General features: G+C 32.7%; 2 long non-coding RNA genes across 2 annotated transcripts; both read right to left on the bottom strand.

Moving 5' to 3' along the window:
- Positions 1-2353: 2353 nt before the first annotated feature.
- LOC134693783 (uncharacterized) lies at positions 2354-6207 on the bottom strand. The gene is made up of 3 exons (XR_010102476.1): positions 6140-6207; positions 3732-3839; positions 2354-2922 (listed from the first exon to the last, which is right to left on the bottom strand). It is a non-coding gene; the product is annotated as an uncharacterized LOC134693783 (long non-coding RNA).
- A 6907-nt stretch (positions 6208-13114) lies between these two features.
- LOC134693782 (uncharacterized) lies at positions 13115-14015 on the bottom strand. Its single transcript, XR_010102475.1, has 3 exons — positions 13793-14015; positions 13359-13436; positions 13115-13157 (listed from the first exon to the last, which is right to left on the bottom strand). It is a non-coding gene; the product is annotated as an uncharacterized LOC134693782 (long non-coding RNA).
- Positions 14016-16155: the final 2140 nt, after the last annotated feature.

The following is a 16155-nucleotide window of genomic DNA, read 5'->3' as shown; positions in this document are numbered from 1 at the left end:
TATAAATTTTAATAGATTAGCCTACTAGGTCTCTTCTTGTGTTTGTGTATTGTGAATCATTAACATTTTAAGCTTTGAAAATCTGCATTTATAAAGAAGTTGGGTGTGTCATTGGTAATGTTTAATTATAAATATACTTAACTCCTACCTGCATCACATCAAAAGATCGAGATTTTATTTGTTGAATTTCTCCTGCTTATCAAGTGTGACTGGTATCAATTGTAAATCATGATTTGTCACTTAGATTCATTCTGGTGATCTTTTGCATCTATTTTCACCAGCTGCTATGCCAGTTTTTTTGTATGGCTTGCTTTTTTTTTTATTATGTCAGACTCCATAGTTATTTCCTGCGTCTTATTACACAGAATATTCCCTTCAACCAATCTGGAGCAATATTTGACTTATTCGAATATCCTTACAGTTACTTGGTAAATAATTCTGCCCTACTTTTACTGATTTTATTATGTTTGTAATTCAAAGGCATACATTTTAAAATTTTGTACACCAGCATTAAGATGGGGGATATAATTCCTTTTTTCATAGAATGTGTGAGTTTCAATATTTGCACAAACTACCTTTTGGAGTAAAGATTAAAAGATAAGACATTGAGTACCCCAAATTTAAAAAAAAAACTCTATAATTTATGCTTCCACTACATGTATATATATATATAAAGCGAAATACCAGTTTGAAAAAATTATTTCAGATGCATACATTGTATATGACTTATTTTAATCTCATCTGATTTGTTTCAGATTTAGGTACATGTACAGTGTACCTATATATATAGCTATGATTCAATCTGCAGCCTTGTAAATATATCATCTTAATTTCTCAACCTCAAAAGACATCAAAGAATACAATCATGAAGTTGGAAAAAGTGACCTATTTTTTACTGCCGCTCATTTCATATTAAATTCCTGCCTTCTGTGCAAAGTGTCCACCAATACAAATGGACAGCAAAGAAATAGTCATATGTGCTTATGTGACATTCAGCACAATCCATCAATTGTGTTTTCATTATTAAGTGCCATAATATTTTAATTCAGGTTCATCATGTTCATCTTAAAGATGTTAAAATCAGAAAACTGATTTCCTATCACCTGCTGAGATTGGAGTCAACTGAAATGGTATTTCTTTTCTGTTCTAATAGAAGAAATTTTATGTACCAGAATATACATCTAAATACAGAAATAACTAACTTAATATAATTTATACATAACCACACTCCCGAAGTGACAGATCAATCAGAATGAATCGATTTCCATGATATAGGGGAAAGGACAAAATAGTCAAGACGGAAACTCATAAAATGATACAATGTATGTACGTGTTAACCATGTTAACGCTTATAGAACTACAATGTACTGCCTACCAAAAATCATGGGTTAATCTTTACCTGACCCAATCACAAAAAATAACACAACTTAATTGTTAATCAAAACTTCATTGGCAATTATACCACATCATCTTTTTTTTAATCAAATTCTAGCTGTACTACATAATTACATGTATGATACATTCAAATTTCAAATATATAGAAAGTAATTTCTGTCTGTGTGTTGGGAATGCTGTCTCATTGCCATACAAATGTACATGTAAAATGTTTTATGTATGCATATGGTAATATAATGCGGTACATGTATATCTAACATCATTTGCTAATCTTGCTAGATACATGTATAAGATTTTATACTGTGGAAATATTCAATCACAAGTTTCCAAGTATACGATGTATACCAGTAGAAAATTAAATACATATGAACATGTATGTAAATGTACATATGTACAAAAGAGCAGCTACACGATAAATGCAAGCAAAGAAAAATATCCAACATTTTTTGGTTCAAACATTCTGTGGATGTAACATTTGTACATTTGTACAGAGGTCTTGCTCAGTATTGAAGGCCAACATCAATATGACCAACAACTGCAATCAAAACACTTTATAATGCTTTTGAACATTTTGTAAACCTGTATAGTCTGTGTTATGAAATTAAATGAGATTGAAATATAAACCATGACAAAATATGATTTTCTTGTTCTCTGGTGGCTAATACATGTATATGACTAGTTGTTCTCTGATTGAGAGTTGTTTCATTGGCAATCATCTGTCGTGTATGTCGTATTCTTACTATTATAATTACATGTACATGTAACTACATACATGTAGGTGGTGCATCAGTGAATTGCATGCTTACATTTGTACATGTACAATGTACATGATGTAATTTGTATATGTCTGAAATGTACATATGATATCTGTAGGTTTTCTGGTAGGATTAATATCTATATTGAATTACTTTTTACATCGGTTTCCTGTACTTGCCATAAAAATAACAAAACACTCATAGAAGTCTAATAAATCAATATTTCAAAATTCCCCTTTACCATGTTTACAGTTCAACTAAATATCATGTCTATCTGTAGATCTCTCACTCGTCTTGGTTAGATATTGCAGATTTTTAAAAACATTTCATGAAAGAGACATAAAATTACATTTCTGACATCCATGAAATACAATATTTGAACTGAAATCCTTTTTGAAACTCCTATTTTAAGAATATTCACAAATCTCCAAACTGCCTTTATTATGTATATATTGGTATTCCTTTTAACTGAAGTAAAAACTCTTTAAGATGGTATACATCAACTTCAATAATGATGAAAAAGAAGTTAAATTGTCCAATAAATAATATTCCTCTCTCTTTCAGCATCAATACACTAAATTCCAATTCATTTGGTTTTGAAACAGTCAATGCTTCTACTAAGTACGGTGCATTATGTAGAATTGCTGTCATTTTTCTATTTTTCATGGACATATTTGTTGGCTTTCTAAACAAATTTTAATCAGATCTTCCATAATGGCCATGATGAGTTATAAGTAACTTTTAACTGGTGTCTGACTGCAGGTCTTCATCCCTGAAATATGAAAATGCAAATATAATACAAGTACAATGTATATATCAAATGAAATTTTCAACATGAGAAAAGTAATCAAAAGTTAATGCAAACATACTTCTTCAAAAAAGTACTGTTAAAATGCTAAAAAAAATAATTCTCGTCCTTTTTTACCAGTAGTAATGTCTTCATTCAACATTTGAACAAAAAATAAATTTTCCAAACACATTTTAATAAGGCGCACTATGTAATAAATATTTAAATATTATGTTGAACTTCATTTTGTATCGTATCTCCTTCTCCAAATGTGAACAATGACAGGAATACTTCAATATCAACATGATCAATATCAGTAATCCACAAGAAAATTTAGCTACATGGTCTGAGACACCCATTGTCGTCCCTTGATTTTCGTTTTTTACAAATATAGTCCATAGTGTTGACAGTGGGTTTCTTGCCATTAATTTTTATACCCCTTCCAAATTTATTTCTCCATGTTTAATGCCTCAAATTGCAAGTCGGGGGATGAAATTACACTGTAAAAAAATTTGGGTCCAGAATTTTAAAGGAAAGAATTGATTTGGTCATTCACTTTTTTCTCACAGAAATGAGGCCATCAATTTTCTCCTTCAACAGGTTTATTAATATTATGATTTGGCGCCCTTTTAGAGAAGACAATGTGGCAGAATGTGTTTTTCTCATTGTTGAAGGCCATAAGGCCTAAATGATGACATATAGTTTTTAATTTCTGTTTAACTTGGGACCCTTCAGGAGAGTCGTCCCATTGTACATGTACAATAGTTAGATAATTGCAGGATAAAACAATTTACCTGTCTATAATATATGTAATGCAGCTCTCCAAATTCAAACCATTACTTTATATTTCAACACAGCTTGAATGGCATACTGTAACCTCAATCCTGTTATTGTCAGGTGACCTTAAAAAAAAAGAGAATGTAATTATGTAATTATATACTTTTTTTTAAAAATAAAGGAGCATGAAAAATTGAAAACAACACGTTCAATAATTTCATGCGTCCATAGCACTTTTGTGGCCGAGTCTGGATTTACCTTCATCAGGAACGCTCAAAGCCAAACATTTAAAATCCAAAGATGTACAAGTAGTGAAAAAAATTACAGAGCTATATGTCATGTATGTCAAAAATAGTATGAACCTGTGTATACATTGTAACATGTATAATCATGATAATGAATCATATATTTTTTAAAATAAAGAAATCACTTTTGCCATACAATAGAAATGCAATGTAGGAAGATGTGGTGTGAGTGCCAATGAGACAACTATATATCATGTCCATCCAAATAACAATTTATAAAAGTAAACCATTATACATGTAGGTCAATGTATGGCCTTCAACACGGAGCCTTGGCTCACATCAATAAACAAGCTATATAGGGCCCCAAAATTACAAGTGTAAAACCATTCAAACAGGAAAACAAAGGGTCTAATCTATATAAAAAACAAGAAACGAGAGACACTTATAAATTACATAAACAAACGACAACTACTGTACATCAGATTCCTGACTTAGAACAGGTGCAAATATTTGCAGCAGGATTAAACATTTTAATGTTTATATTAAGGCAAATTAAATGAACCCAGGATATGCATGTTGCTAATTTTTGCTCGTCTTAATGTAATTTTTATGATTAACTAGAAGTGCTGAGAACACTGCTCACAATAGCCAGCCCCCTCCCCCACACAAATATAAAATAATATAAAGCAAACAAGTGAATCTGTAAGCTACTGATCACTTTTGATACCCCCATACACTTTAAGAATTTTAAGGTACACAGGAATGTGTTGAGTGGTGAATATGAAAAAGCATCACTTGGTATTGCTGACTCATATAAACCCTCAAACCAAATTTTAGAAGTCCTTGTTATTTTCCTGAGAAAGATGCGACGAAAAATATTCAATTCTGGAACAGACAGACAGACTGACTTTAATATACCGTCAAAATAAATGGATATGATTTGCTTCTGTTCATGCTTGTACACAATTGTCTGTTATAACAGAATACACAGCTTTATTACAAGTGTTTTTTTTCCTGCCTCTTGGACATGAGGTCTCGCAATGAAAATTTTACAAATACCATTATGGCTCGATTCTGTTTACTGGGGATATATATAGCTGAACACTGAACAGGGACACAGTTCAGATATTAGATATCATTCATGTACTCTAATTTTAGAGGGAAAGTGAATGCAGTGACTATTCAATTTTAATACCAATAATTATTATTATATATATAAAAATAATATGTCATGTACATGATGTATGTCAAAAGCACGAGAAATTAAAGAGTATGACAGGAAACATGGAAAATAAATAAGGGGAAACATGAAGCACACATCAAGTCATCCTTCTGAACACGAAACATAGAAGATAAAACGTCTGAAAACAAACAAGTTCGTGACCTTCTGCTATTGTCTGTTCTATAGCTGGGTTGCTGTCTCTTTAACACATTTCCCATTTCAATTCTCATCATTTCAATACGAAAGATACCGTAAATATGTTCTCATAGTTTATGACTTTATTCATTATAGGTTGAAAAATCACAGGCACTTGTTTCTGTCAATATGGGACTATCCATACCATTTTTTTTTGTACTGGTATGGATAGTAAACCCCATATTGACAGAAACAAGTGCCTGTGTGAAAAATACAGGCAAAGTTTAGATGTTTATGAGGTGTCCTATATTTTGACTTTAGTGGAACCTTAATCTGATCTCTTAGTGCACAAGCCATGCCCTCTGCATTTTAGTATAGAATAGAATATTTTTATTTCCCAAATTACAGGGCCCATAAAGGGCATATAAACAGATATATATCTCTAGATTGTAATACCTGAAACAGCTGTGAAAGCGATAAATTACACCTAAGTCGTGTTTTGTCCTGACATTGGATCATATTGAATAAATTTTCCATTTGTTCTCATTAGTTTCTTCGACCAGGTCGTTATAATCTCAACTGACAAGTGCACGGCTACTTCAGTTATTTTCAATTAACCAACTTGCAAACTGCAAGCTTCGCAACTACATTGAATTTCCAAATAAGGTAAACAGGTGGGCGGAGCTTAAACTCCGCTTGATATTTTTTTTTGATAAATACAGCTTTCACTCAAATTATATCCATTTCTTGATGTGAAAATACATTATAATATGAAAAAAGACACCATATGACATATAGTTCATCATTCATGCGATACGCGTACCTTACCTGTTGCTACATTTGTTACTGTGTCTGCAACGTCAAAAGTCGCCCGCCATTACACATTCTGATCTAGATAGGGGAAATAACTCCTGCACTATTTTTTTATTCGGTTTTGCGGGAAAACCACCTTAATGTCGCTGCGGATGCAGATAATAAAAAGAGGTTGAATGTACGTCATTGAGACTATACCCTTACGTCGCTGATAATACAAAAAAATGTGGCATATACGTGAATGAGACTATACGCTTAAGACTCAGGTAATAAAAAGAAGTTAAATATACGTCCAAAATTTACAATAGTAAAAAGATGTGAAATAAACGTTAATGAGACTATACAGTTACAAAGCAGATTATAAAAAAATGTGTTAAATATACGTCAATGAGACTATATTATTACAACGCAGATAATTAAGAGATGATTTCAGCTTTCCTATTCTGAATTTTCGATTTATAAGTAGCAACATTCCAGGAGCACCTGCATACGGTGTATACATATTCCAATTGATACGATATCCCCGTGCTTGCAATTCCTATCATAATGTTATTGATAGAGGATTGTTGCTGACAAGGAAGCTACTAAATCAAGAGTTCCAAATGGGATAGTTGAAATTATCTTTTCGCAAATTTTACGGACGCCGTCACGAGTTGGTTGACCATAACGGAATAACCGTTTCAAAATTGATATCGGATATGTTCATTAAGTCGCAACTACAATCCTTTTCCTTTCATACCGAATTATAAACCGCATAAGGAACACGATGGTTGTCAGATTAGGAGCAGGATTTGTTAACCCTTTAGGAGGACCAGAGATCACCTCTAGTCTTTGGTGGGGTTTGTGTATACACAACGAGATAAAACTTTTATGACGTAGATAATAAAAAAAATATGGAATATACATCGATAAGACGTTATCCTCAGTACGCAGATTATAAAAACAGATGTGGAATATACGTCAATTAGACTTTACCCTTACGATGCAGATAATGAACAGATGTGGAATATACGTCAATGAGACTATAACCTTACGACGCAGACAATGAAAACAAATATGGAATTAACGTCAATAAGACTAAATCCTTAGTCCGCAGATGATTAGAAAGATGTTTGATTTGGAATATATGTCAATGCAACTATACCCGTACGACGCAGTTAATAAAATATGTGGAATTATACGTCAATTAGACTTATCTTTAGTACGCAGACCATATAAATACGCGAATATACGCCACTGAGACTATATCCTTACGACGCATATGATAATAGAATATGGAATATATGTCAATGAAACAATAACCCTATGACACGTATGATGCAGATATGTATGATATATTGTCTTCGTCTTTGAGGTATAGTCTCATTGACAGATATTCACATCTGTTTTTATCTGCATCATATATGTCATAAGGCTATTGTCTCATTGACATATATTCCATATTTTATTTTAATATGCGTCGTAAGTGTATAGTCTCCTTGACTTATATTCCATACCTTTTTATTGTCTGCGTCAGAAGGGTGTAATCTCCTTGACGTATAATCCACATCTTTTCCTATCTGCTTCATACATGTCACTATGTATTCGGGTTTAGCTTTCTGTAATTAGTTAATACTTCAGTCTCATTCTGTATATCTCTTTGATATTCATTTGATAATTTTTTTTTACTGTCTGCAATTGCATTAACTGTTCTGAATAATAAGGATGTTCTTATCCCAAGCATACAAAAACATAGCAGTATTTGACACAACCTTTTTCAGCTTTTGATCTTCAGTGCTGTACAACTTTGTACTTTTTTTAATTTTCGATCTTTTATATCTAGGCGTCACATGTGAGTCTTGTGTGGACGAGGCGCGTTTTTTGCGTATTGAATTTTAAACCTGATGCATGTTGTTATCTATTAATCATGTGTTCCTTTGTCTAATATATTATCCTATCTATTTTTATTGCAGTCGTGTAATATAATGTTGTCAATTCAATGTTATATTTAACATTGCAATTACAAGACGAGGTTTGGCATGCCACAAAACCAGGTTCAACCCACTATTTTTTCCTTTAAAAATGTCCTGTACCAAGTCAGGAAGATGGTCATTGTTATATTATTGTTCGTTTCTGTGTGTGTTACATTTTAACGTTGCGTCGTTTGTTTTCTCTCATTTTTGAGTGTACATTCACATTGCGACGTGTCACGGTACTTGTGTATGCCAAATTCATGTATTCGGTTTTGCTGTTATATCTCTCTCTCCATATAGCGTATATATGCCATAGTTGCCTCTCTGCTCATTCACCATTTCAGTTGTAATTTTTGACAGACAAAAAATAAAACAATGTGAAATTTACGTCAATAAATGATTTGCTGTTGTTTAACGACCATTTGCCAATATGCCAGTATCAAACGAAAACAATTTAACAAACGAGACATTAGAAAGATTATGAAATAAAGACAAATAGGACTAACAGCTGATACAAACTGAATCAATAAATGCAATCATAGAAAAATATATTTTGAATAGACGCAAACGAATAGTATCCAGCGCAACAAATTTAAACACAAAATGTCGCCTGAACCCGTATAACATATGACACGATACTCCAACAACTCCAAATTAAAATAAATTGTCATGTTCGACACTCAGAATGTATCTGTATATTAACAACAGTGTAAAAAAGTGACATAAACATTTCTTCACATCAACAAGACGGGAACATCACAACTGAAATGGTGAATGAGCTGAGAGGCAACTATGGCATATATACGCTATATATAGAGAGAGAGGGTACCTCTACGACAAAAATAAATAAGAGACAGTTGTATATAAGCAAACACAGTTCATCAATGGCACAATTAATTTATGAAAATGTGTGATATACATAAATGAGATAGTATATAAACCAAATATACCAGTAAGAAAAAGCTGTTACATTATCACCAACAACAAAGTAAATTAACGACGAAAATATTTCAACAATTGGGTATTGACGACAGAGCTCTCACTTCCAGTAAAAAGGTGTGCGTATACCTCAATGTCACTCACACAACACACATGATAAAATAGACATGCAAAAGGTTATTGAAACATAAATTTAAGTAGAATGTATCGTACATACCACGGACACAGTACTCATACATGTTAAACACAAATTAAACAAAAATCATATTCGTCATTGTGACAGTACCTTAACGACGCTAAACAAAGTAGAAAGTAGGTCAATCATACCGTACTCAAACCTGTGTGTGACCTTCGGAATTATACTATTTACCAGATTTTTCATCACATAAGCAACACGATGGGTGTCAGATGTGGAGCAGAATCTGCTTACCCTTCCGTAGCAGCTGTGATCAACTAAAGTTTTTGGTCGTGACCGTGTTGTCTATCCTTTAGTTTTCTATGATGTGTCATGTGTACAATTGTTCGTCTGTTTGTTTCATTTTTAGCCATGCCGTTGTCAGTTTATTTTACGAGTTTGACTGTCCCTTTTGTATCTTTTGTCTCTCTTTTATGATGAGATAGAACACTAACGACACAAGAAAATAAATTAAACTGTGTCAGATACGTCAACTAGATTATATCCTAACGACGCAAATGATAAAGAAAAATGTTGCATATTCGTCAATGAGACAGTGTCTTAATAACATATTTCAAACAGATAGCATAGCCGTCAAAGATACAGTACAAAAACTAACTACACATATAATTAAATATGTTACATACGTTGGTATGAAAAAAAAATTCCGAAACTGTATTGTGAAAACAAGTTTGGTGATTTTTTCTTCATATTTTGGAAAAAAACATGATACATACTATATGTGTGACTTACTATAGATACAAATCATACGGATTTTAATATAGGCCCTCCATTCATCTAAAACATATAGCCAAATTCATCTAAGGTCAACAATCTGGACAGTTTTGCTCTTTCCGAATGTCTCTATTTCTCTATTTTGTTTTAATGAAATAGACAAACTTTCATTTTACCCATATGCACTTATTAAAGCCATGTCGGCCTATTTGGTTGGCGAGCGATGATATCGAACGCAATACTCCAATATTGATAAATGTAGGTAAAATTTGAAAGGAGTTTATTGTAAATGTCGCCGACGACGAAGACGGACGCCAAGCTACGCATACTTTTTTTTATACCAGTTGATCTGAAAAGACAACGAATACGATTAAGCGAAAACAAGCATCGTACTGCCAAAAGTTGAAAGCAGAATAGAAAATGGCTTGTTGGTCGGAATTAAAGACAAATAGAATATAAGACGAACTTGGTCATTTGACTGACAACATTCCCAATGTTCTAAATGTAAACATTCACAGAATTGTTTTGGACTGTAGATAAAACATGCGATATATGTTCCGAAACAAGTGGAACATGTAATGCTTTCGCTGTTATCGTATAAGCGCAATCGGAATTAGGATAACGTTTGACATATGCTTAGTAATATAGGATGTCAACACTGAAGTTTTCACTCGATTAGGTAAAAATAAAATTCATTCAGATATCGTTGCATATTCTTCTGTAATTCCAGTATGAAATAAATCATTCATTTAAAAAAGTGGTCCTACAATAAATAAAATATAGGTGATGTGGTGAAAAAATATCCCGACAATGCTTCTAACCCAAAAATTACGAAGAGATATTTTTATGAACCAATATTTTTAAAACGACAGAAACACATTAAACTTACTTTACCAACGAGATCTTAAGAACTCCGGAGGGCAGTGTTTTTGATGTTTTAAGTTGAGCATAATGTTCAAGTCCAGATGATGAAAAGGCACATATTCACAAATCAAGGACAAAACGACTCACAGATAATAAAAGCCCGTGCTTTTTGGGGTAGAACAAATTGGTCAAATAGTTGTCGGGAAATGCTCGATGGTATTACGAGTATAAGAAGGAGTTTGTATAATAATTTTACAAATAGGTTTATAAAAAAGAGTAGGTATTTATTTCTGAAAATGAATGGAGATGTTATATATACAATATACCAGCACCTAAACACACAACCACGAGATACAGTTTTCTATCAAACACCAAAATGACCTAGATGTTGGTTTGCTCGCATTGCTATATTTGAGATTTCCAAATTACCATTCTACTATGAACTTTTTTTTTTCTAGAATAAAACAGATTATGCCACCAAATGATTTTAATCTTTGAACAGTTACATGTAGCTTTATGACATAATAGTATTTCAAATATCTAACTAATGTAGGTTGTAGACGAATAGATCAAATGTATATCGTGTTACACAAATACTATATTTGTTCAATGATATGATAATAAAACTGCATCACGTGATCAGTAAGTGTTAGTATTGATGATACCGCTAAAGGGTGAGTAAAAATATTAGTTTTTAATGTTGGCTAATCATTTACAATACACTGTGTGAAGGAAGAATCAATCCATCAAATTTGATCGGTATATTCTTTAATTTGTTACCAATGTTTCGTAGTACGACGGATGTTTCCTGCCGTTTTCGTAAAGCCATTCTTATTGCATACATACTTTCTCAAAATAGGGATATTTTCAATATTTGTCATTCATGAGTTATCATTCTTGATAAATTTAGAAATGGCATTTAGTTGTTTTTTTAATGTTTGAATGTTTGATTAAATTTTTAAAAATTCTAATGTTAATTAACTTTTTATTCAGGCGTATTTTTTTGATTTCTACTTAGACGTAGTTTGCTTATCCTTATTTATATTTTTTAATGTTCATACGCATGTATTTATGCCTTGCTTTTAAATAATAAGATTTCCTAGTAAACCTATTACGACAAGGGCATCATACGCAGGAAACTTGTATGAGAAAGACGATCTTTAATAAACGCCGTACGCATACACTTCTTTTAAGAGAATATACATAATGACAAAATAGTAAAATTGTTTGTTTGAGTGTCATAAAAGACATACCATTGAGATATCTTATCAGATAAAGCCTAAATGTGAAGAACATTTAAGAATGTGTTGTGCATCTGTGTTGATAGTTTTATTGAGATTTATTGACATACAGGTTAAACACTTTACCACGTAAATACGCCAAGTGGTTAATTGTAAACATTTAGTCTTATTTTCGATTATTTTGCTGTACAAATATTATGTTATGGTATATAGTGTCCGGGTTAGCCATTATGACAAAACGTAAACGTCATATAGGTGTAATACCACCATTGATTTTTCCCTATTAGTCTTTGTTAAATTGGTACTTTTAAAAAAATTGTACAGTATTTACCTTTATTTCAACCAAAGAAATACTTTGCATGTGTAAAGTTTAATCCTTTTTAGTGATACAGTTAAAATTTCACACAACATTTCATTGCATATAAGAGAATAATCATCACCGGAAGTAAACAACCCAATTTTTACACTATTATTTACTGGTTACCTGCTTTGGTAGCTATGTAACCTCAACGTTCCAAAATATTTTATAAGACCATCAAATAAAAAAAGAAGGATGCTTTCAGACATCCAACATACATATTTACGACTCAGAAAAATTTAAGTGTATTGAAATGCAGGGTTAATTTTCTACAACTGTCAAATTCAAGGGAATATTTTTTTAGGCCTACTTTTGTATGCAACCGGATGTGACGTACCATGATTTGGTGGTATTACACCTAAAGAACACCTAAATGTCAAATAAACTTAATGTAATTTATTTCCCTCCAATTGCAAGTTATTTCAAGCATAACTGTCAAGTTTTGTCTCAGTCAGGGCTTCAGTTTCAGAGAAAATCACTATAATGTAAGGCCATATCCTACGGCAATTTCAGTCTAATTTCTTCGACAAATCCTAATTTCAGTGTATCATTATAAAATGCAGTGTTGACTAATATCTGATCAGAAATTCATGATCTATACATTCAAACAATTAAATAGAATACAAAAGACAACTTTTAGATAATAAACAATTTTATTACACCTTTAATAGTTCATTTGAAGGTCTGTTTAGGTCTGTTTTGGTCCATTTTTCCTTCTTCCTTCCTTCTTCCTTCCTTTTTCATTAAAACTTGATATCTTTTGTCTAAAAAATAAAACAAATGTGATTATTTCCCCACAAAAATAATATAAATGTAATGTTAAATCAATAATTAAAGTGTTTTAGCTGAAAGAACTGTCTCTATAAATGTTAACTGTCTACACGGAAGTTTCTAGAAGCCCTTATGTGTTGTAAACTTTTGCGGCCAAAAAAAACCCAAAAAACATGATGATGGTTGATACTTACTTTAATGCTGAAGTGTCATCCGCAGACCAATTCACATATAAGATTTTTCAACAGAATGCTCTTCAGAACATGTGAACACTGAAATAAAAAAAATCACATGTTGTACTAAACAAAACTATTAGCCAGGGTAATTTAAAATTCAACACAGTAAACTAAATACAGCTTTGTCTGTCCACCCATTTGACTTAGAAAACACCCGTAAACCCCCATTTCAAGGCAATTTTACCTCAAACGTGCTTTCTGTGTCTCAATCCATTCCGAATAGTCCATGTTTACAATGTATGAACTGGTTTATTAATAACTTTTAAAAATGAAAGTACAATAAGGTCACGAGTGCACATGTAGTTTCCCTAAATAGGTGTAATACCACCATTGATTTTTCCCTATTAGTCTTTGTTAAATTGGTACTTTTAAAAAAATTGTACAGTATTTACCTTTATTTCAACCAAAGAAATACTTTGCATGTGTAAAGTTTAATCCTTTCCAGTGATACAGTGAAAATTTCACACAACATTTCATTGCATATAAGAAAATAATCATCACCGGAAGTAAACAACCCAATTTTTACACTATTATTTACTGGTTACCTGCTTTGGTAGCTATGTAACCTCAACGTTCCAAAATATTTTATAAGACCATCAAATAAAAAAAGAAGGATGCTTTCAGACATTAAACATACAAATTTAAGTGCGTTGAAATGCAGGGTTAATTTTCTACAACTGTCAAATTCAAGGGAATATTTTTTTAGGCCTACTTTTGTATGCAACCGGATGTGACGTACCATGATTTGGTGGTATTACACCTATAAGGTCAATAAATAGTATACACTGCGGAATTTAGAATTTGCTAGATACCAATATTCGTTGAATTTATATACAACTTTATGTAATCTGTTTGTCGATAACTTGTTTTGAAATGGTTTGAAGAGCTTTGCCAACTTTTTTTTTTGGTTACTTCTCACTAGTGACTATGACACTTTGGAATGTTGTTGTCAACATCAACTTAATTTCTTGACTATTATTCACTATTTGTATTGGTTAGTACGACTGGTGTCACAATATTGGTAAGTACGACTGGTGTCACGGTATTGGTTAGTTCGACTGGTGTCACGGTATTGGTTAGTACGACTGGTGTCATGGTATTGGTTAGTACGACTGGTGTCACGGTGTTGGTTAGTACGACTGGTGTCACGGTATTGGTTAGTACGACTGGTGTCACGGTATTGGTTAGTACGACTGGTGTCACGGTATTGGTTAGTACGACTGGTGTCACGGTATTCATTAGTACGACTGGTGTCACGGTATTGGTTAGTACGACTGGTGTTACGGTATTGGTTAGTACGACTGGTGTCACGGTATTGGTTAGTACGACTGGTGTCACGGTATTGATAAGTACGACTGGTGTCACGGTATTGGTTAGTACGACTTGTGTCACGGTATTGGTTAGTACGACTGGTGTCACGGTATTGATTAGTACGACTGGTGTCACGGTATTGGTTAGTACGACAAGTGTCCCCATATTGGTTAGTACGACTGGTGTCCCGGTATTGGTTAGTACGACTGGTGTCACGGTATTGGTTAGTACGACTGGTGTCCCGGTATTGGTTAGTACGACTGGTGTCCCGGTATTGGTTAGTACGACTGGTGTCCCGGTATTGGTTAGTACGACTGGTGTCATGGCTTTGGTTAGTACGACTGGTGTCACGGTATTGGTTAGTACGACTGGTGTCACGGTATTGGTTAGTACGACTGGTGTCACGGTATTGGTTAGTACAACTGGTGTCACGGTTTTGGTTAGTACGACTGGTGTCACGGTATAACTTAAAATTAGGCCATTGTATACAAGTTTCATAACAACAAAAAGCAATTCGTCGAATCCTTTTTTGAACATGGTATTATATGTAACAAGTGCAGTCAACAACAATTGTGTTGAAAAATCACAAACTGTAAAGATACTAGTACTGACATTTTTACCACCGTCTATACACGGGTACCTAATTCATCAGAAAAATAAAACAACATAACAGAACAAATCAATTACACTACAAATCGTGATTGTAGGTAAAACATCAAGAAGCTGTTGCATTTGTATCACAACGAAGGGCCGATTTGTTAAAATTACAGAAAAGGCAATAACACATGAAATAGTAACACAAGGTGAGCTATGACAAACTTATGTAAGATTTTTTCCGGTTAAAATATATACATGTACATGTATTTTCTTGTCTTATCTTATAAACGATAAAAACTTAAAAGACCAGGACAAATACAGATATACATATTCAGAATGAGAAAATCACGATTTAAATTAGTTCGATATTATTTGGCTCCTTGACAAGTTACATGGTATGGCACCTTGCATACAGGATGTTAATAATAAAATAAAATCAATATTAAAAAAATCAATAGTCATGGCCTTGTTTTTGTAGCAATACATGTTCAAGGTATGAAAATAGATGATGTGACGTATTTTTATGTACTATAATAAGAATCTGTTTGGCTATTTAAAACCTGATTTACCTATCTTATCGCATGAAAAGAATTCACTGGAAAATGGCTCTGGCTCTTTAAAAGGTGAACATATCTCACGTTCAAAGTTTATGATACAGTTTTACGTACTTAAAGTAGCACAAATAAATGAGCACTGATCCAATTGAGAAAGAAGTATTTTTTTCAATAGTTATTCATAATCTCCGCTCTTTGTAAGTGCAAATTGGCTAAGAAAAATAAGATATTGCTATTTCTACCAAAAAAAAAACACGTTGACATCTCAGCTTCTATGGTCCATTTTTTTTCAC

This window comes from Mytilus trossulus, chromosome 12, assembly GCF_036588685.1.
Source record: "Mytilus trossulus isolate FHL-02 chromosome 12, PNRI_Mtr1.1.1.hap1, whole genome shotgun sequence".
Taxonomy (NCBI): domain Eukaryota; kingdom Metazoa; phylum Mollusca; class Bivalvia; order Mytilida; family Mytilidae; genus Mytilus; species Mytilus trossulus.
The sequence above is the reverse complement of the archived record's forward strand: the minus strand, read 5'-3'. Positions and strand labels throughout refer to the sequence as shown.